Raw genomic sequence first — 21484 nt, 5'->3', positions numbered from 1 at the left:
GAGGGGCGGAGCTGAGTGGGATGTAAACATCCCGCCCACCTCCTTCCTTCCGCATTGCTGGCCGGGAGCCGCAGGACGCAGGTAAGATCTGTTCATCGTTCCCGGGTGTCACACACTGTGATGTGTGCTTCCTCGGGAACATTGAAGAACCTGACGTTCAATTCATGAGGAATGAACGACGTGCGTGAGATGAACAATTTACCGTTCAATCGCAATAGCACGTACCTGTCACACACTACAATGTAACTTACCATGCCGGATGTGCGTCACTTATGACGTGACCCCGCCGACACATTGTAAGATATATTGTAGTGTGTAAAGCAGGCTTTAGCACTATTTTTTGTGTCAGGCGAGCTGTAGTTTTGACTGAAACCATTTAATTGTTTATAAAATCTACTGAATAATAGGGAATTTAATTTTGGGGTGGAATTGAAAAAAGAGCAATTAATTCTAACCATGGCTTCTCGTGTCTTGTTTTTACGGCAATCATTGACAAGACAACCCCTCTAGACTTTGTGCTCACGCTGTAAAGGCCCCTTTACACACTGAAACTTTCTAGCGATCCCACCAGCGATCCCAACCTGGCCGGGATCGCTACAAAGTCTCTGGTGAGCTGTCAAACAGGCAAACCTGGCCAACGACGCAACAGCGATCCGGACCTGCAGAACGACCTAGCTAGTCATTGGGGACGTTGTAAAGCAGCTTTTTGAAAGGGAAGTCGCTAACGAAGTCGCTGTAAAGTCCCCTTTACACACTAAAACTTTGCTGCACAGCGGGAAACAAAGGACCAAAGAATGGTCCTGAACGATTTGTAGCGATCACAACTTCACAGCAGGGGCCAGTTCGCTGATGTGTTTCACACACTGCAATGTCGCTGGGGAGGTCGCTATAACGTCACAAAACCGGTGACGTTACAGCGATGTCGTTTGCGATGTTGCAGTGTGTAAAGCCACCTTAAGGGGCTGATAGGGAGACCACGTCTCTGTCCAACCTGGATACCTTGTTGGAATTTACCGCAGAGTTTAAAGGGAACATGTCACCAACTTTTGCCACCTAATCTGAGATTATTACGTTGTAGAACAGAGGCCCTGATTCCAGTGATGTAGCACTTACTGTGGCACTTGCTATAGTTTTGATAAAATCATTAGAGGACTTGTATACAGTTAGGTGCAGAAATATTTGGACAGTGACACAAGTTTTGTTATTTTAGCTGTTTACAAAAACATGTTCAGAAATACAATTATATATATAATATGGGCTGAAAGTGCACACTCCCAGCTGCAATATGAGAGTTTTCACATCCAAATCGGAGAAAGGGTTTAGGAATCATAGCTCTGTAATGCATAGCCTCCTCTTTTTCAAGGGACCAAAAGTAATTGGACAAGGGACTCTAAGGGCTGCAATTAACTCTGAAGGCGTCTCCCTCGTTAACCTGTAATCAATGAAGTAGTTAAAAGGTCTGGGGTTGATTACAGGTGTGTGGTTTTGCATTTGGAAGCTGTTGCTGTGACCAGACAACATGCGGTCTAAGGAACTCTCAATTGAGGTGAAGCAGAACATTCTGAGGCTGAAAAAAAAGAAAAAATCCATCAGAGAGATAGCAGACATGCTTGGAGTAGCAAAATCAACAGTTGGGTACATTCTGAGAAAAAAGGAATTGACTGGTGAGCTTGGGAACTCAAAAAGGCCTGGGCGTCCACGGATGACAACAGTGGTGGATGATCGCTTTCTTTGGTGAAGAAGAACCCGTTCACAACATCAACTGAAGTCCAGAACACTCTCAGTGAAGTAGGTGTATCTGTCTCTAAGTCAACAGTAAAGAGAAGACTCCATGAAAGTAAATACAAAGGGTTCACATCTAGATGCAAACCATTCATCAATTCCAAAAATAGACAGGCCAGAGTTAAATTTGCTGAAAAACACCTCATGAAGCCAGCTCAGTTCTGGAAAAGTATTCTATGGACAGATGAGACAAAGACCAACCTGTACCAGAATGATGGGAAGAAAAAAGTTTGGAGAAGAAAGGGAACGGCACATGATCCAAGGCACACCACATCCTCTGTAAAACATGGTGGAGGCAACGTGATGGCATGGGCATGCATGGCTTTCAATGGCACTGAGTCACTTGTGTTTATTGATGACATAACAGCAGACAAGAGTAGCCGGATGAATTCTGAAGTGTACCGGGATATACTTTCAGCCCAGATTCAGCCAAATGCCGCAAAGTTGATCGGACGGCGCTTCATAGTACAGATGGACAATGACCCCAAGCATACAGCCAAAGCTACCCAGGAGTTCATGAGTGCAAAAAAGTGGAACATTCTGCAATGGCCAAATCAATCACCAGATCTTAACCCAATTGAGCATGCATTTCACTTGCTCAAATCCAGACTTAAGACGGAAAGACCCACAAACAAGCAAAACCTGAAGGCTGCGGCTGTAAAGGCCTGGCAAAGCACTAAGAAGGAGGAAACCCAGCGTTTGGTGATGTCCATGGGTTCCAGACTTAAGGCAGTGATTGCCTCCAAAGGATTCGCAACAAAATATTGAAAATAAAAATATTTTGTTTGGGTTTGGTTTATTTGTCCAATTACTTTTGACCTCCTAAAATGTGGAGTGTTCGTAAAGAAATGTGTACAATTCCTACAATTTCTATCAGATATTTTTGTTCAAACCTTCAAATTAAACGTTACAATCTGCACTTGAATTCTGTTGTAGAGGTTTCATTTCAAATCCAATGTGGTGGCATGCAGAGCCCAACTCGCGAAAATTGTGTCACTGTCCAAATATTTCTGGACCTAACTGTACTTGGTGCTACGTAGACCTCTATATTCATAAGTTCTTTATAACCCCACCCACTCCACTAATTGTCAGCCTTCTGCTCATGCACAGTGTATACAGAAAGCTGTCAATCAGTGGAGTGGGCGGGATTATACAAAGCTCAGCATTCAGAGAACTACTGAATCCGCAGGAAATAAAACAGTAATTTATCAAAACTGCAGCAAGGAGCCCAGTAAGATATATAATGCTGGAATCACAGTCTCTGACCCCTACATCATGCAGCTCTCAAATGTGGAAGAAAAAAACCTGGTGACAACTAGTCTTTAAGATGTTAAAATGTTCTGTGATTCAAAGAAGTACTGACAGTGGAAGTTAAAGACGAGCCTTAGCTATATAATATAGATGGCACCCACTATGTTTGGATGGGGCTCAGCATCAGAGCCTGCTCTATACACCTGCTCCAATACATGTATGTCACGTGTCAAGAAGGGTTAAAGGAATGGACCCGTAAACAAAATGTGTTGCCTATCTTAGGGACACCTACTGATCACATAAGAGCAGGGGTTTCCCTGTGTGAACACAGCAGCAGTGGGCATGAATGAAGCAGTAGTTTAACTACACATATTTGTAGTGGCTCCTCAAACTGAAGATCAAGGGACCACCAGATGAAGATGTCACTTGCCGTAGGCCAACTGATTGCTATGCGGCCTGGGAGCTGGATAAGGCTCTGTGCTGAATGGTTCGCCCCCAGTCTGGTGTCTGCCCACGTCTCCATCCATTGTATATATATGGCAGAAGGATTTTCATGGACTTAAGGGGGCTTTACACGCTACGATATCGTTAATGTTTTATCGTCGGGGTCACGCCGTTAGTGACTCACATCCGGCGTCATTATCGATATCACAGCGTGTGATACTTTTGTGCGACCTAAAACGATCGCAACAGCGGCCACAATCGTTTGCCGTGGAGAGGTCGTCCTAAAACCAAAAATGATTTAACGCTCATTAGCGATGTTGTTCCTCGTTCCTGTGGCAGCACACATCGCTATGTGTGACACCGCAGGAGCGAGGAACATCTTCTTACCTGCGGCCACCGGCTATGCGGAAGGAAGAAGGTGGGCGGGATGTTAACTCCGCTTCTATTGGCCGCCTGCCGTGTGACGTCGCTGTGATGCCGCACGACCCGCCCCCTTAGAAAGGAGGCGGATCGCTGGCCAGAACGACATCGCAGAGCAGGTAAGTCCGTGTGACGTGGGTGCGCGATTTTGTGCGCAACGGGCAGCGATATGCCTGTGTTGCACAGAAGATGGGGGCGGGTATGATCGCTAGCGATATCGGCAATGATATTGTAGCGTTTAAAGCCCGCTTTACTCATGAGTTGGTTCTTTTCATATTCTATGCATGCCAAAAATGTCCACAGCAGGCAATGCCTGTCACTGCCTTGACTGGAGCTAGTTCTGATTGCTACCCCTTAGATGCCGTGGTGAACAGCGACCATATCATCTCTAATGGGTAAACAGAAGGAGCTATCTGTCACTCCCAATGAACTCCATGAGTTGTTGAATGCAGCTAGTAGTGGCCCATGGTGTGCAGTAAAGTGGCTCATTTTGGACTTTACCATGGGGTCCCTGGACGTCTCTGGCCAGAATAATAGAAAATAGAGCTTTCTGCCTCTTCTGTAGTTTATTGGATGTCACTAATGTCAGTAATATCATATGCCAAATATGACAGTCACTTACAAAAGTGTAAATCTACATCCCCACCTGTCTAAAAAACAAATCTGTAGCTCCGAGTGATCAATGGCAGCACTCCTATCACTTAGACAGAACCTTTTAGAAAATGAAATGTGTTCTCAGCAGGGCTGCTCCGAGCAGTTTTGATAAATGAGGCCCGGTGGATGAACACATTATCACTACTGTTTTACGCGTCCTCCTCCTGCCAAAACAAGCCAAACAACAATACGTATATTATTCACTCTTGTTATTGGATTGAGGGTGTATCTACGTTAATGCTTTGGGGCTTTGGAGAAATTCCCATAAAAGTAAAAAAAATTAGGTAAGCAATCATCATACAATGTGTTGCCTTAAAAGAAAACAAGGTTGTGCCAAGATTTGGGGAAACTCATGGCAGACACATTAATTGATGGTGGCCGCACAATGCCAATACAATGTAATGTAGCTACTTCTAGAGCCATAACAATAAAGGAATAGAAATTCTAGTTACAACAGTAAGCCACAAACTATACGATTGTCAGACCTACAGTATACACTTGTTCTTGATTTTATTCAGGTGAAGTTCACTGATTCTCCAGCAGAGGGAGACAATTTCAAACCATGCTGAGAATGTAGCCATGTTTAGCGCATTAATCCCTGCAAAGATTAAAAACTCCTAAAAAATGATTTTTTGTTTTTACATTTTTCTGAACAGCTTGAAAAAAAATCACGGACAGCCAAAATTTTATTTGGACACATTTGGAAAACTATAAGAAATCATTAAGACTTTAAGTAAGACATGGTAATGGCCTATAATTACGAATTCACTGTAAACTACACAGTCACGATCATTAGCGTCATAATAATCTATGCAACATTCTCCAGCTTTGGGAAAAATCACATACACATCAGTTTTTTTTTTTATTACTTAATAGACAAGGAAATTACAAACTGTCCAGGAATTTTTGGAACCCGGCCTAAACAGGAGACTAAGTGTGGGACATACATGACATTATTATGATCACATATATTTAACCCCTTTCCTGCAAATGGACGTATCGTATCGCCCAGATTGCAGGAAACTTCCCGCAATTAGGTGTAGATTTACGTCTGATGGATAAAACAGGGTACAGGAGTTGTACCCATACCATCCAATAGGAGGCACCTCTTATAAACAGATGGGGTGCTGACGGGTTTGTATGGCAGCCGGAGAATGGACAATGGCCTCCGTCTCTGACATATCCCTTAGCTGAGCCTAATAGTCAATCACAAACTGATCGGTTAGGGGTACTTCTCACATAGCAAGATCGCTGCTGAGTCACAGGTTTTGTGACGTACCAGTGACCTCATGAGCGATCTCGCTGTGTGTGACACTAAGCAGCGACCTTGCCCCTGCTGTGAAATTGCTTATCGTTACACACAGTGCTGGTTCATTTTTTGCTCGTTTCTCTCCAGCTGTGAAGCACACATCGCTGTGTTTGACAGCGAGAGAGCAACGATCTGAATGTGCAGGGAGCAGGGAGCCGGCATCTGGAAGCTGCGGATGCTGGTAACCAAGGTACACATTGGGTAACTAAGCGAAGCGCTTTGCTTGGTTACCCGATATTTACCTTGGTTACTAGAGTACACCGCTCTCAGGCTGCCAATTCTGGCTCCCTGCTCCCTGCACACGTAGCCAGAGTACACATCGGGTAACTAAGCAAAGCGCTTTGCTTGGTTACCCGATATTTACCTTGGTTACTAGCGTACGCCGCTCTCAGGCTGCCAATGCTGGCTCCCTGCACATGTAGCCAGAGTGCACATCGGGTAACTAAGCGAAGCGCTTTGCTTAGTAACCCGATGTGTACCCTGGCTACGAGTGCAGGGAGCCAGCGCTAAGAGGTGTGCGCTGGTAACCAGGGTAAATATCGGGTAACCAAGCAAAGCATTTTGCTTAGTTACCAGATAGTTACCTTGGTTACCAAGCGCAGCATCGTTTCCACGAGTCGCTACTGGCTGGTGGCTCGTCACTGCTCGCTGGTGAGATCTGCCTGATTGACAGCTCAGCTCATAAAAAAAAACACTCCCCCAGAAAATGTCACAAATTTGGTAAAGCCACATTCATGATAACCCGTACTACAACACTACAATTTTTTTTCATTTAATTTGGTGAACGTCATTAAAAGTAATATGAAAACTTTTCCATACTTGCTGTTTTTGTTACTCTTGGTAAAAAAAAATAAAAAAAGACAAAAAAGTGACCAAAAATTCGTATTTATTCTAAAATGGTACCATTAGAAACACATAGATATAGAAGTAATTTCTTGTGGAAAAGAACAAAGCATAAAAAAAATATATAAATTTGGCGTTATCATAACATTACCCCAGAGAATAAAGATAATATGATAATTATACCAAACAGTAAATTGTGTTGAAAAAAAAAATCTATTTTTTATTCATTTATTTTTATTTTTTTCTACATTTTGACTCCCAGAGAGAATAATGCAAAGTGATCAAAAAGTGACACATACTACAAAATGACACCAATGAAAATTATATCATGTCATGCAAAAAAATTACCCCACAAACTGCTCAGCTAACGGGAAGTCGTAAAACTTGCAGCTTTCAAAATATAATACCCAAAAACAAAAAAAAAAAAATTAAAAATGTTTTAACCCTTTAAGGATCGGGCAATTTTTCATTTTTGCGCTCTCGTTTTTTCCTCTCCTTATTTCAAGATCCATAACTTTTTATTTTTCTGTCGATATAGCCAAGTGAGGGCTTGTTTTTTTACAGGATGAGTTGTACTTTTGAATGGCTCCATTAATTTTATCATATGATGTAATGGTAAGCGGGAAAAAAATTCCAAGAGTAGCGAAACAAAAAAATAGGGAAATCCTGTAATTGTTTTTTTATCTACAGCATTTATTTTACCATAAACTGACCTGGCATTATGATTCTCCAGGTTGGTGCAATTATGTACATACCAAACATGTATAGTTTTATTTTAAGTGGTGAAAAAAAATCTTAAATTTTGAAATAAAAATCTTATTTGTTTCACGACTTTCCGAGAGCTGTAATGTTTTCAATTTTTGGGATATGGAGCTTGTTTTTTGTGCCCGAGCTGATGTTTTTATTGATTTTATTTTGAACTTTATACAATTTTTTAATCCCGTTATTACATTTTTTTATGTTGTTGCAGCTGCCAAAAAACTGCAATGCAGGGATTTTTTTTTCTCCTTAGGCCCGTTTCACACGTCAGTGAAAAACACAGACGTTTTTCACCGGCGTGTAAAACACGCACATGTCCCTGCGTGTGTCGTGAATCACGGCACACGTGGGTTGTCTAAGTGCAATCCGGGCTCCGTTCTCCATGGCCCGTGATTGCACTTAGCAATCAACTCACCTGTGCGCGCTCCCGCTCTCCGTGGTGCTGAATCCTCCCGCGGTGCAGCATCCGGCCGGCGGTGACCCCTGCAGCAGCTGCTTCCGGGTCGGCTGTGTCGTGCATCATTAAGATGCGCGACAGTAATCAGCCGGCTTAGAAGCAGCAAGCTACACGGGCTGCAGAGGACATCGCTGGACGCCGGGTGAGTTAAAATGTTTTTTATTTTAAAAGCACGTTTTTTTCTGGCACGTGTTTCACGGATCACACCACTGCGTGGTCCGTGGAACATCAGTGATGCCAGAAAAAAATGGACATGTCTCCGTGCAGCAATCACGCACACGTGGGTACGCTGCACGGAGACACGTGCAGTGAAAAATCACTGATGTGTGAGCAGACCCATTCATTATAATGGGTCTGCGTATGTCAGTGATTCTGGTACGTTTAAAAAAAAAAGCACAAACGTACCAGAATCACTGACGTGTGAAAGGGGCCTTACGCTGTTTATTTATTGGATTAATTTATTTAATATTTTATATTCAATGGGGCAAAAGGGGGATGATTTGAACTTTTGTGGGTTTTTTCATGTTTTTTAAAACATTTTTTAAAAAACGTTTTACTGCTTTTACTAGTCCCCTTAGGGAATCTGAAGCTGTGATCGTCCGATCACTTGAGCACTAATCTGTACAGCAGAAATCAGTGTCTCATATGAACACTGGCTCGCAGCCAGCATTCACAGGAGGATTGTCAAGAAGAAGACAGATGGACACAGGGCTCATCAACTGACCTCTGGCTGTCATGACAACCCATCAGCACCCCGCAATCCCGTCACGGGCGCACCGATGGGAACAGGAAATAATGTATACCCTACCGGCACATGGTAAATTGTGTCAGAGATAAACAGTGGGTTTTAACTGGTTAACAGGCTGTTAGAGGCAAATGTTGGCTGATGAGATCATGTGCAGGAAAAATGCGGGCTCGGCGTGTGAGCCCGCATCAAAGGTAGGGAGACGATCTATGACCTAAATTCCACCATGTCATAGGTCACTAAGAGGTTAATGGAAAATAATCAGTATGATGAACCCTCTTAACTCTTAAGTCGAATTTATGGACAAGTAATTATGGGCATGTAGGAAGCTAAAAAATTGATATATTGATAACTGTGATCCATTGTCTTATTCCAGAGACGTTTGTGTTTTCTTATAAGTAAACGAGCTCTTAAGATCTTTGGGATGGACATTAATTTGCATGAGAATCTGTCTCAGAGCTTATTTTAAAGCCCTACTCCAGTGTTTTCTTTTTATTTCACTGCTGGAGTGGCATCAGTAATCCAAGTTACCTGCCCCTAGTCAGATACTTACCAGTTATCTTCCACTCTTCCGCTTCAATACCATTCTGACAGACCAGAAGTCACAAGCTGTGAGTGTATAACTCTATGAGTGTCTCATTCTAGCTCTCATAGACTTATATTGTGAAGGAAACTTGGGCTCTCCCAGCAATCTTTAGAGTGATCTCTGGCAGGTGATAAACAGAGGAAGATGACTGGAGCGGCGCCAATAATAGAAGTAAGTATATTACTAGAGGCAGGGAATATGCACTATTGATACCACTTCAGAGGTGAAATTAAAAAAAAACACTAGAGTGGTGCTTTAAATGAAAGAAGATGTTACCAGTGTGAGACATGTAAATCAGGAGAAAAAACTATCAGTCATTACATGTCTCACACTGGTAACACCTCTTTTCATTTAAAATTACCTCAGGAGGTAAATTCTCAGAGAGATCAGTGTCTGGACCATAGATCCTAATACCTACCGTAATTTACAGATTAAGAAAAATGTGGATTACTCTGGAATCAGACATTGGATCACAGATATAAAGGTAACATTTCATTCAACTCTCTATGACCTACTTACCCATATAGATGGCTCGGGAGGGTTGATTAGTGATTGTATAGACCACGCAGTCACTAAACACACACAACATGCGTTTTGGTAACAGCTTTATCTTACAAAGACATTGGTGAAATGCACATCTTTTGGGTTAACTTATACAAGGCCTTGCGAAAGTATTCTGCCCCCTTTGAATTTTTCAGCCTTTTCCCACATTTCAGGCTTCAAACAAAGATAAAAATGTTAATGTTATGGTGAAGAATCAACAACAAGTGGGACACAATTGTGAAGTTTAACGAAATTTATTGCTTATTTTAAACTTTTATAAGCAATAATAATAAACTGAAAATTGGGGCGTGCAATATTATTCGGCCCCTTTAAGTTAATATTTTGTAGCGCCACATTTTGCTGCGATTTCAGCTGCAAGTCGCTTGGGGTATGTCTATCAGTTTTGCACATCGAGAGACTGAAATTCTTGCCCATTCTTCCTTTGCAAACAGCTGGAGCTGAGTGAGGTTGGATGGAGAGTGTTTGTGAACAGCAGTTTTCAGCTCTTTCCACAGGTTCTAGACCGTTCTAACACTTGGATACATTTATTTGTGAACCATTCCATTGTAGATTTTGTTTTATATTTGGGATCATTGTCTTGTTGGAAGACAAATCTCCGTCCTCCCAGTCTCAGGTCTTTTGCAGACTCCAAAAGGTTTTCTCCAAGAATGGTTCTGTATTTGGCTCCAATCATCTTCCCATTAACTTTAACCATCTTCCCTGTCCCTGCTGAAGAAAAGCAGGCCCAAACCATGATGCTGCCACCACCATGTTTGACAGTGGGGATGGTGTGCTCAGGGTGATGAGCTGTGTTGCTTTTACGCCAAATATATGGTTTGGCATTGTGCTCAAATAGTTCAATTTTGGTTTCATCTCACCAGAACACCTTCTTCCACATGTTTGGTGTATCTCCCAGGTGGCTTGTGGCAAACTTTAAACAACACGTTTTATGGATATCTTTGAGAAATGGCTTTCTCCTTGCCACTCTTCCATAACGGCAAGATTTGGGCAATGTACAACTGATTGTTGTGCTATGGACAGACTCTCCCACCTCAGCTGTAGATCTCTGCAGTTTATCCAGAGTGATCAGGGGCCTCTTGGCTGCATCTCTGATCAGTCTTCTCATTGTTTGAGCTGAACGTTTGGATGGACTTGGTAGATTTGCAGTGGTATGATACGCCTTCCATTTCAATATGCTCACTTGCACAGTTCTCCTTGGGATGTTTAAAGTTGTGGAAATCTTTTTGTAACCAAATCCAGCTTTAAACTTCTGCACAACAGTATCAAGGACCTGCCTGTTGTGTTCTTTGGTCTTCATGATGCTATCTGCGCTTTAACAGAACACTGAGACTATCACAGAGCAGGTGCATTTATACGGAGACTTGATTACACCCAGGTGGCTTATATTTATCATCAATCATTTAGGACAACATTGGATCATTCAGAGATCCTCAATGAACTTCTGGAGTGAGTTTGCTGAACTGAAAGTAAAGGGGACGAATAATATTACACGCCCCAATTTTCAGTTTATTCTTTTCTTCAAAAGTTTAAAATAAGCAATACATTTCGTTCACCTTCACAATTGTGTCCCACTTGTTGTTGATTCTTCACCATAACATTAACATTTTTATCTTTATTTTTGAAGCCTGAAATTTGGGAAAAGGTTCATAGTATCATAGTTTTTAAGGTTGAAGGGAGACTCTAAGTCCATCTAGTTCAACCTGTAGCCTAACATGTTGATCCAGAGGAAGGCAAAAAAACCCCCAATGTGGCAAACAAGTTCCAATGGGGAAAAAATTTCCTTCCTGACTCCACATCCGGCAATCAGACTAGTTCCCTGGATCAATACCCAGTCATAAAATCTAATATACATAACTGGTAATATTAAATTTTTCAAGAAAGGCATCCAGGCTCTGCTTAAATGTTAGTAGTGAATCACTCATTACAACATCATGCGGCAGAGAGTTCCATAGTCTCACTGCTCGTACAGTAAAGAATCCTCGTCTGTGATTATGATTAAACCTTCTTTCCTCAAGACGTAGCGGATGCCCCCGTGTTCCAGTCACAGGCCTAGGTGTAAAAAGATCTTTGGAAAGGTCTCTGTACTGTCTCCTCATATATTTATACATTGTGATTAGATCCCCCCTAAGCCTTCGTTTTTCCAAACTAAATAACCCCAAGTTTAATAACCTGTCTTCGTATTGCAGCCCACACATTTCTCTAATAATCTTGGTCGCTCTTCTCTGCACCCTCTCCAGTTCAGCTATGTCCTTCTTATATATCGGTGACCAGAATTGTACACAGTATTCTAAGTGCGGTCGCACTAGTGACTTGTGCAGAGGTAGAACTATATTTTTTTCATGAACACTTATACCTCTTTTAATACATCCCATTATTTTATTAGCCCTGGCAGCAGCTGCCTGACACTGTCCACTAAAGTTAAGTTTACCATCCACCCATACACCCAAGTCTTTTTCTGTGTCTGTTTTACCCAGTGTTCTACAATTAAGTACATAATCATAAATGTTATTTCCTCTACCCAAGTGCATGACTTTACATTTATCTACATTAAACTTCAATTGCCACTTCTCAGCCCAATCCTCCAATTTACATAAATCTCCCTGTAATATAAAATGATCCTCCTCTGTATTGATTACCCTGCAGAGTTTAGTATCATCTGCAAATATTGAAATTCTACTCCGCATGCCCCCAACAAGGTCATTTATAAATATGTTGAAAAGAAGCGGGCCCAATACTGACCCCTGTGGTACCCCACTATGAACTGAGACCCAGTCCGAGTACGTACCATTAATAACCACCCTTTGTTTCCTATCACTTAGCCAGTTTTTAACCCAGTTACACATATTTTCCCCTATCCTCATTATTCTCATTTTATGTACCAACCTTTTGTGTGGCACGGTATCAAAAGCTTTTGAAAAGTCCATATACACAACATCCACTGCATTTCCCTGGTCCAGACTTGAACTTACCTCTTCATAGAAGCTGATCAAATTAGTTTGACAGGATCGATCTCTCATAAACCCATGTTGATACTCTGTCATAAGGTTATTTTTCTTGAGATACTCCAGTATAGCATCTCTCAAGAAACCCTCAAGGATTTTACCAACCGTAGAGGTTAAACTTACTGGCCTATAATTTCCCGGCTCAGTTTTTGTCCCCTTTTTGAATATTGGCACCACATTTGCTATGCGCCAGTCCTGCGGTACCGACCCTGTTATTAAGGAATCTGAGAAGATTAAAAATAATGGTCTATCTATCACAGAACTCAATTCCTGTAGTACTCTGGGGTGTATGCCATCCGGGCCCGGAGATTTGTCAACCTTAGTGATTTCGAGGCGGCGGCTGAAAGGTTGAAAATTTCAAGGGGGCCGAATCCATGTACTGTAGTAATGCTGATACTTTCAAGCCTCAACCAATTTTATATATTCAGTGCTTTTGGCAGACAATTCCTTATGAACTTATGTTGGAATTGACAACTGACACATGCTGAAAAAAGTAGGGACTAGCCTAGCCCCTGAAAGGGATGTCACTGATGACGCTTCTTTCAGGGTGGGGACACAGGCTACGGCAGTGACAGCCTCTACCTCCTGGTGATATCTCATTTGAGTATCCCAGCATTCACTGGGCTTCGGAAACGGAACGTCAGCAAACAGGAAGTAGATAAAATAAATAAATAAAACAATTAGATTATAGAAGGAATGATAGGAACTTTTAATTAAAGCATATTAGATAAGTTATTAGACTATTACAGTAAATTTAGCATCAAAATCATTATCAGTTTCGGACCACCCCTTTAGCATACAATGCTCATTTCAATATCAGGATTTTACAATTATTTTCACATGGTTTTCAGAGTAAGCACACCAACCTTATTGGGTCTAAGTGTCTATTTAATAATACATGCAGTTTGCATTGTGAACTCTGGAAACACATTTGCTTTAATACTAATCTACTGTACACATCCCACGCACCAATGGCTACTTTGCTGGGAATAGGTGAGGCAGAACAAAATTATGAATGTTCACAGCAGCAGAAAATGAGTGTGCTGACCCACTGCAAGGTAGTGACCTGTTTCCTCATAAGATCAGGGGGTATTGAGACATAAGTCTTAATGTAGCTACACATATTGGATAGGTTTGCCAGCCACAATTTTGTGATTTTTTTTTTATACAGAGCTTAACATAACTAAAGATCATGAATTGACATAATCTTTGTAACAATTGATAGGTTTTAATATTATCTCCCTTTAACATTATTTTAACACTTTAAAGGGGTTCTTTGGGAATTTAAAAAAGTAACTAAAATAAATGGCATTACAAATACATTCCTAAATGCTGTTAATTAGCAAATCACAATCTTTTTGTCAAGAAGTCAATAACTTTAGTATTAAAATTAAATAGTCACCACTTTGTGACACTGATAGAAATTTGTCATTCAGACAGACAGGTTGGACAGCAGTGTGAGCAGCCATCTCTTATCTCAGCACCCCTGGTAACTCCAGTATTAGAACAGACAGACAGGGTGGACCGCAGTGTGAGCAGCCTCTTCTTACCTCAACATCCCTAGTATCTCCAATATTAGATTAGATAGACAAGTTATGCAGCAGTGCAAGCAGCCTCCTCTTATCTCAGCCCTCCTGATATGTCCAGTATTAGATCAGAAGGACAGGGTGGACAGCAGTTTCAGTGTTAGCAGCCTCTTCTTACTTCAACACCCCTGGTATATCCAGTATAAAACCAGATAGACAGGGTGGACAGAAGTGAAAGTGGCCTCTTTTTACTGTAGTACCCCTGATCTCTCAAGTATTAGATCAGATAGACATTGTGGACAGCAGTGTGATCAGCCTCTTCTTACTTCACCACCCCTGGTATCTTCAGTATTAGATGAGATAGAGAGGGTGGACAGCAGTGTGAGCAGCCTCTATTTACCTCAGCACCCCTGATATTTCCAGTATTAGATTAGAAAGACAAGGTGGACAACAGTGTGAGCAGCCTCTTCTTACCTCAGCATCCCTGGTATCTCCAATATTAGGTCAGAAATATCCACTAGGAGCATATCTTCCAATACATAAAGGGGAAGGGCAGACTTTCTCCTGCACATGCTCACTGGCACCTTTCTTAACAGATGTCTGTCAGTCTAACAAGACGTCCACCATTTTAATTCTTTAATGATTACCTTCCTAGACAAAATGATTGTGATTTGCTATTTATAAATACTGTACTTAGGAGTTTTTTATAACTGAATTATCTTTTTTTCCTATTTCCAGAGAACCACTATTACAACATTGTACCAAATATAATTATCATTAAATGATAGCATAATGCCAATATAATAGTGCCACTTATCTCCCTCCCTGCATTGAAAAGAAAATATAGGAAGAAAATGTAATTTTCATGTGTATGGATCACTGCCTTTGATCAAAAGGCAACTTTACCTTAATTACAGTCCATGAATTTAAGGATATTTGGAAATTCTTATTATGGAGTTGATATGGGTGAGGCCACAGACACAATTTAAGATCTATGTAACGGAGCAACAGTGCAGCGTGTTAAAGAAGCACTCCTACTAAGATGAAATGTTAGTGGGAGTTTGTGTGTTTATGTACATGTAATATGAGGCCACGTTCACACTTTCAGTATTTCTTCACTATTTCCCCTCAGTATTTGTAGCCAAAACCAGGAGTGGAGCAATCAGAGGAAAATTATAATAGAAACACGTCACCACTTGTGCATTTTTTACCCACTCCTGGTTTTGGCTACAAATACTAATGTAAAATACTGACCAAATACTGAAGGTGTGAACATGGTCTGAGTATATTAATGTACTCATCTACTGCTGCTCTCTCCAGTGTTATTCTCCTCATGTCAGGGACGTCACCCCCTCTGCAGACAGGCCGGGTCACACTGCGCTCTACGTAACCCAGAAGTGACTTTTACAATGTAAGTCTATGAAGGATGAGAACAAGGCTCCATACCCTTTAATTGTAAATTAGACTTCCGGCTCACAGAGTCTACAATGAGCCGGCAGGTCTCATTTGCGGTGAGGTCATTAAGAAGAGCTGAAGACCAGCACTGCGCACCAAAGAGAGTGGTGGTCGGAGTATATCAATACACTCACACTATATTACATGCACATAAACACATTTAAACAATTAAAATGATTCTTTAGCCACCACTTCACTGATGTTGGGAGGTGGAGGCTCAAGTCACTGATTTTGTAATCGGTAGCATTTGTAGGTTATGTTTCTGGGCCCTTGCAATAACATAATGTATTGGAGCTTGAGGATGATACATGGATATTGGCATCAAGAGATGTGGGCACAACCAGAGACATTCTTCAGGATTGTGTCAGTCACAGGATCCAGGCCAATGAAGGTGTGGCGCCCTGGACTAGCCAGGTCGTCACAGGTACTACAACATACATCCCCCACCCTGAGACAGGCACATCAGCCAGACACAAAATCCTTGTTGCCTCCCTCCAGGGGCTGATGTCCACACCAGGTGGGGTGGAGCCAGGCGGTTGGCCCCACCCACTAAGGAGTTCACAGTCCTGGAGGCGGGAAAAGGAAGTCAGATCAGTTAGGGAGCTGGAAGTGAAAGGAGTGAAGTAGCAGTGGAGGAGTAAACTGACCGTGTCCGGGTGTGTGGCCCGGGCACTAAGAGCAAGGTTGGCAGACGGTGGTGGCCGTCTGCAGGAGAGGCAGATCAACGCGGTACCATAGGACCGGGGACGGGCGGTGGCCTGCCGGTACCGAACCGGGGAGCGAAGTGAAGCCAGCACACACAGGCAGGGCCTGCGGACCCCGACCAGGCTTGGAGTCGCCATTAGAGGTCAAATCCGTCAGTGACCGGAACCCCAGGGGTTTCCTAACAGCCAAGACCCGATTGAAGGCAACCGTCCGACCAGCAAAAGGAAATACAGCTACCACCACAGCTAGAGTTCCAAGGGCCAGAGCCTGCGGGCAAAAGGGCTCCTCCGGCACAAATACACACTGGGGAGCGGGTTACCAGTGGGAAGCCATCGGGACCGAACATACACAAAGTTGCAGGGAAAGGCAGCCACCACCAACCGTCCGGGAGAAGTCACAGCAGCCGGCTGTGGGACCCGTCCATCAAGCCGTTTGGTTTACCAGAGACTTTGCGTACATTTGTGGCTGAGTGAGTACAACCGTGCCATCCGGCACCGCGCTGCGCAGTCCAGGCGACCCTGCACCTTGCCAACCCTGCCTCCCCGTCACCTCACCGGGCCCCGGGACCACCAACCCCTACCCACGGAGGGGGGAAACAACATCCCAGCTGCTCCCTACCATCGCTCCCGGGATCCCCGTCGCCAGCAGCGGTGGTGCCCAACTTCACCACAACCCGTGGATGGCATCACGGACCAAACCCCCAAACCCAACTACCCCCTTTCACTCACGGGCGAAGAGCGCCGCTCGAGTCCCCGGATCCGGCCCACCGCTCAAGCCACCGAGCAGCCATCGCAGCAGTGCCGGACCCGAGCGTTAGCGAGCACAGCGCAGCGGCATCCTTCCCCGCCCGCGACAACTTGGCATCACAAACAGGATCTTACTGTTCTGCCGGCTGGTAGAAGTGCGCCTTGTGCCCCGCCGGCGGTGTCCGGCCGAAAAATTTCAGAATCCGCAATCTTGGGCGCGAAGATTTTCCTGCTCGAGCGTCTTCTCGAGCAGTGGAGGAGCGAAAGCCGAAGCCCCGCCCCTGAAGAGGAGGTGCCGAGAAAAGACCAAGGGGGGACGGATGGCGTCCGGCCACATGTAAACTGAGGCCATGACACCGCAGGACCTTCCACAGAGGATGCCAGTAGTGGGCAGTGTGAAGGAGGCCCTGTGGGGCCCGACCCGCGCGCAGGGGCAGGCAAACGCCCCTTACTGGGATAGGGAACCGAGCCAGCTGGGCTGGGAAATTGCAGGGAGGGTGAAGCGGAAGGCTGAGCTGATAGCCCGCACGATTCAGGAAAAGGAGAACCTCCGCAGAGCCACCTTTCGGGTATGGGGCCCGATATACGAGGGTCAGGTGCGAAGATTCGACCCCCGCCGGGGGTATGGATTTATTTTCAAGCCGGGCCTGGAAGCCGAGGTGTTTGTGGCCCGTCGGGATGTCAATGCCCACCTACCAGAGGGCCACCCGGGCCGCAACTTGTTCCCAGGCGATTTAGTAACCTACACGCGGCACTGTGGAGAGAGGGGCTGGTTTGACCTTGATGCCAAGCTGAGAGGATGCCAGGAGGCCCAAGAACCGGCCCAGTCCCCTCCTCCGGCCTGTGGTGTGGACTTGAAGTAAGGCAGCGGTCCCTCCGTTGCACTGTTGTCCCCGTTGGGACCACCAGTCCCGTAACCTGTTAAGTAAATGAGTAAATGAATGAATCAACCGAGAAAGTAACCTGATTGACACCGTGATTGACCCGGCCATTGCCGGCAAGTTGTCCCCGTAGGGACCCTTTGTACCGTTGGCATGAGGAACTCTTCATGGACATGCCTGAGAACTTGCAGGGCACCCACGAACTGGTGGGCTTGTAAATAGTTGTGTGGATGGAAACCGTTGCCGCCTCCGGAGAGGCAGATTGGAGGAAGGGCCTGCAGCAGAGGACGCTGGGGCCCGGTCACCACCAGGACCGGTGGCCATCTTCCGGGGGTCAGGGGTCCCCCATGGACGTGGGGCCCCTGAGGTGACAGCTAGGTGCGAGACACCATACCCGTTCCCGCTCGGGCAGCCTGGATCTGGACTGGGGTCAAGGGGTGCTGCCCACTTCTTAGGGGCAGCATCAGGGCTAGGTTGCTTGGGTGGGAGAGCGGAAGCCGTCCGTCCATTATTATTAAAAGTGTGTATATCTATGTGGTTTGTAACGTTCAAGTGACCTGCCTCCCGTAAGGGAAGATTTAAAATGCATACACTGTTGATGTTTTTTATATTTTTGCAGTTAAAAAGAAAAATAAAACCGGTGATGGACGGGCAGCCCGCGGACGGTCTGTATTTAACCAAGGGGGAATGTGGCGCCCTGGACTAGCCAGGTCATCACAGGTACTACAACATACACCCCCACCCTGAGACAGGCACATCAGCCAGACACAAAATCCTTGTTGCCTCCATCCAGGGGCTGATGTCCACACCAGGTGGGGTGGAGCCAGGCAGTTGGCCCCACCCGCTGAGGAGTTCACAGTCCTGGAGGTGGGAAAAGGAAGTCAGATCAGTTAGGGAGGTGGAAGTGAAAGGAGTGAAGTAGCAGTGGAGGAGTAAACTGACCGTGTCCGGGTGTGTGGCCCGGGCACTAAGAGCAAGGTTGGCAGACGGTGGTGGCCGTCTGCAGGAGAGGCAGATCAACGCGGTACCGTAGGACCGGGGACGGGCGGTGGCCTGCCGGTACCGAACCGGGGAGCGAAGTGAAGCCAGCACACACAGGCAGGGCCTGCGGACCCCGACCAGGCTTGGAGTCGCCATTAGAGGTAAAATCCGTCAGTGACCGGAACCCCAGGGGTTTCCTAACAGCCAAGACCCGATTGAAGGCAACCGTCCGACCAGCAAAAGGAAATACAGCTACCGCCACAGCTAAAGTTCCAAGGGCCAGAGCCTGTGGGCAAAAGGGCTCCTCCGGCACATATACACGCTGGGGAGCGGGTTACCGGTGGGAAGCCATCGGGACCGAACATACACAAAGGTGCAGGGAAAGGCAGTCACCACCAACCGTCCGGGAAAAGTCACAGCAGCCGGCTGTGGGACCCGTCCTTCCAGCCGTTTGGTTTACCAGAGACTTTGCGTACATTTGTGGCTGAGTGAGTACAACCGTGCCATCCGGCACCGCGGTGCGCAGTCCAGGCGACCCTGCACCTTGCCAACCCTGCCTCCCTGTTACCTCACCGGGCCCCGGGACCACCAACCCCTACCCAAGGAGGGGGGAAACAACATCCCAGCTGCTCCCTACCATCGCTCCCGGGATCCCCGTCGCCAGCAGCGGTGGTGCCCAACTTCACCACAACCCGCGGGTGGCGTCACGGACCAAACCCCCAAAGCCAACTACCCCCTTTCACTCACGGGCGAGGAGCGCCGCTCGAGTCCCCGGATCCGGCCCACCGCTCGAGCCACCAAGTAGCCATCGCAGCAGCGCTGGACCCGAGCGTTAGCGAGCGCAGCGGCGTCCTTCCCCGCCCGCGACACAGGCATCAAGGAAAGAAAACACTGTGCCAAGATTGCGGTGCCGTGTAGAGTAATTACCCATATCTGTAGAAGGCTGACAAGAGAGAGTATATAGCAACATAGACAGGACTGAGCTGGACTATTGATAACTGTGGTTTCTGGGTAGTTGAAGAAACTCTGATGACAGTAGTGAAAGAAAGTCTACCTACTATTGTAATCCAGGTGAAGAAAAAAGTGTAGAGGCCCTCTGACACTAACCCTCAGCCAATGGCTATGTGGCTTCGAACTCCACCAGCTAGTGCTTCAAGTGAATTGTATGCTACTCTAAGCACGGCTCATGGGAAGGCTAGCGGCAGACATACCATTGGAGAAACCAGGGGCCAAGAGGTAAAGGGCCCATTCCTACCTCCAATGTAGCAAGCCGCTTAAGCCACAGACACAAAGAAGGACAGAGAAGGACTCATATACTGTTCTTGCACGGAGGCCCTCTTCTGTCTATGTCCACCACTAGAAAAGATAGTTTTTTTTGCTTGTAGATCATGGACTGTACCAACAACAAGTGGCCTTGGGATTGCACGTCACATTCAAGTAATGCAGTGTGGGCCTGCTAGATTGCCGGTACATACTTTTGTTCCTTTTGGTGTATTGTCGATGAAAAGACAGATTGTGCATATTTTGTTTAAAAAATTACTCATAAGAACAATCATTCATTTTGTGCTTTGAAGTGAGATTAATAGTGAAGACTTTGTGTCCACTAACCCTGCCTGCGGATTCTTGAGAGGACGCACATATCACCCGAGCCCACAAGTGCAATCACTTTTTATGGTCGCAAATTGGACTTCGCACTACATACAGTATTGGTTAGACATGCCACAAAAAGCTTTCATTGGCTAAAGTATGAAAGGTATGTGTGAACACACTCAGCGTTATTTACTGGCATATGTTAATTGACAATTTTTGTTTTTAATTACCCCCAATATCAAAGGGAAACAGACAATTGTTATGGCCAGGTGTGTCCTGTGGTTCCGCCTATGTTGTAGAGCTTTGTACCATTAGTGATGTATGTGCCATTAGCGAGCAAGAGTGATAATGGAAAAAAACACGTCTAATGAATAGGTTGCCGGTTTTTGTAAATCCCACTTCCCATAGTGTTTTACAAAAGCTCACCAAGGCTTAATACATTTAACAAAAAAAGAAAAGAAAAAGAAAAAAAGTAAACTAAACATTAAAATAATTCCAAAGAACAGTTGAAGAAAAGAAAGATTAAACTAATTATAGCTACACTGATGCCCAAAAGCTCAACTTCTACATAATGTATACTTCTAAAAACGTGAGCCATGCAACTTACAGCATTAACTGTGGCCGGTCTGTAGACGCTTCCGCTTGGCTATCGTTCCCAGTAACAGTAATGGTTAAGTCTCTCCCAGTAGTCTCCAGCACCCTCTTTATTCACATAAATAAATACCTAAAGAAAAGAAGCAAAGAAGGAGATAACTACATTTAATTGCTTAACATATTAGCGCAG

At 44.8% G+C, this 21484-nt stretch overlaps 1 protein-coding gene across 3 annotated transcripts in view; it reads right to left on the bottom strand.

Moving 5' to 3' along the window:
* The window catches only part of ATXN1 (ataxin 1), a 447406-nt gene that overhangs the window by 82399 nt on the left and 343523 nt on the right, over positions 1–21484 (bottom strand). For all 3 annotated transcript variants that reach the window (XM_075314725.1, XM_075314727.1, XM_075314726.1), the window contains exon 5: positions 21308–21424. The gene's annotated coding sequence lies outside the window, so the exon portion shown is untranslated. The remainder of the gene's footprint in view (positions 1–21307; positions 21425–21484) is intronic.

This window comes from Anomaloglossus baeobatrachus, chromosome 6 (assembly GCF_048569485.1).
Source record: "Anomaloglossus baeobatrachus isolate aAnoBae1 chromosome 6, aAnoBae1.hap1, whole genome shotgun sequence".
Classification (NCBI taxonomy): Eukaryota; Metazoa; Chordata; class Amphibia; order Anura; family Aromobatidae; genus Anomaloglossus; species Anomaloglossus baeobatrachus.
Note: the sequence above shows the minus strand (reverse complement) of the source record. Positions and strands in the feature narration are given on the sequence as shown.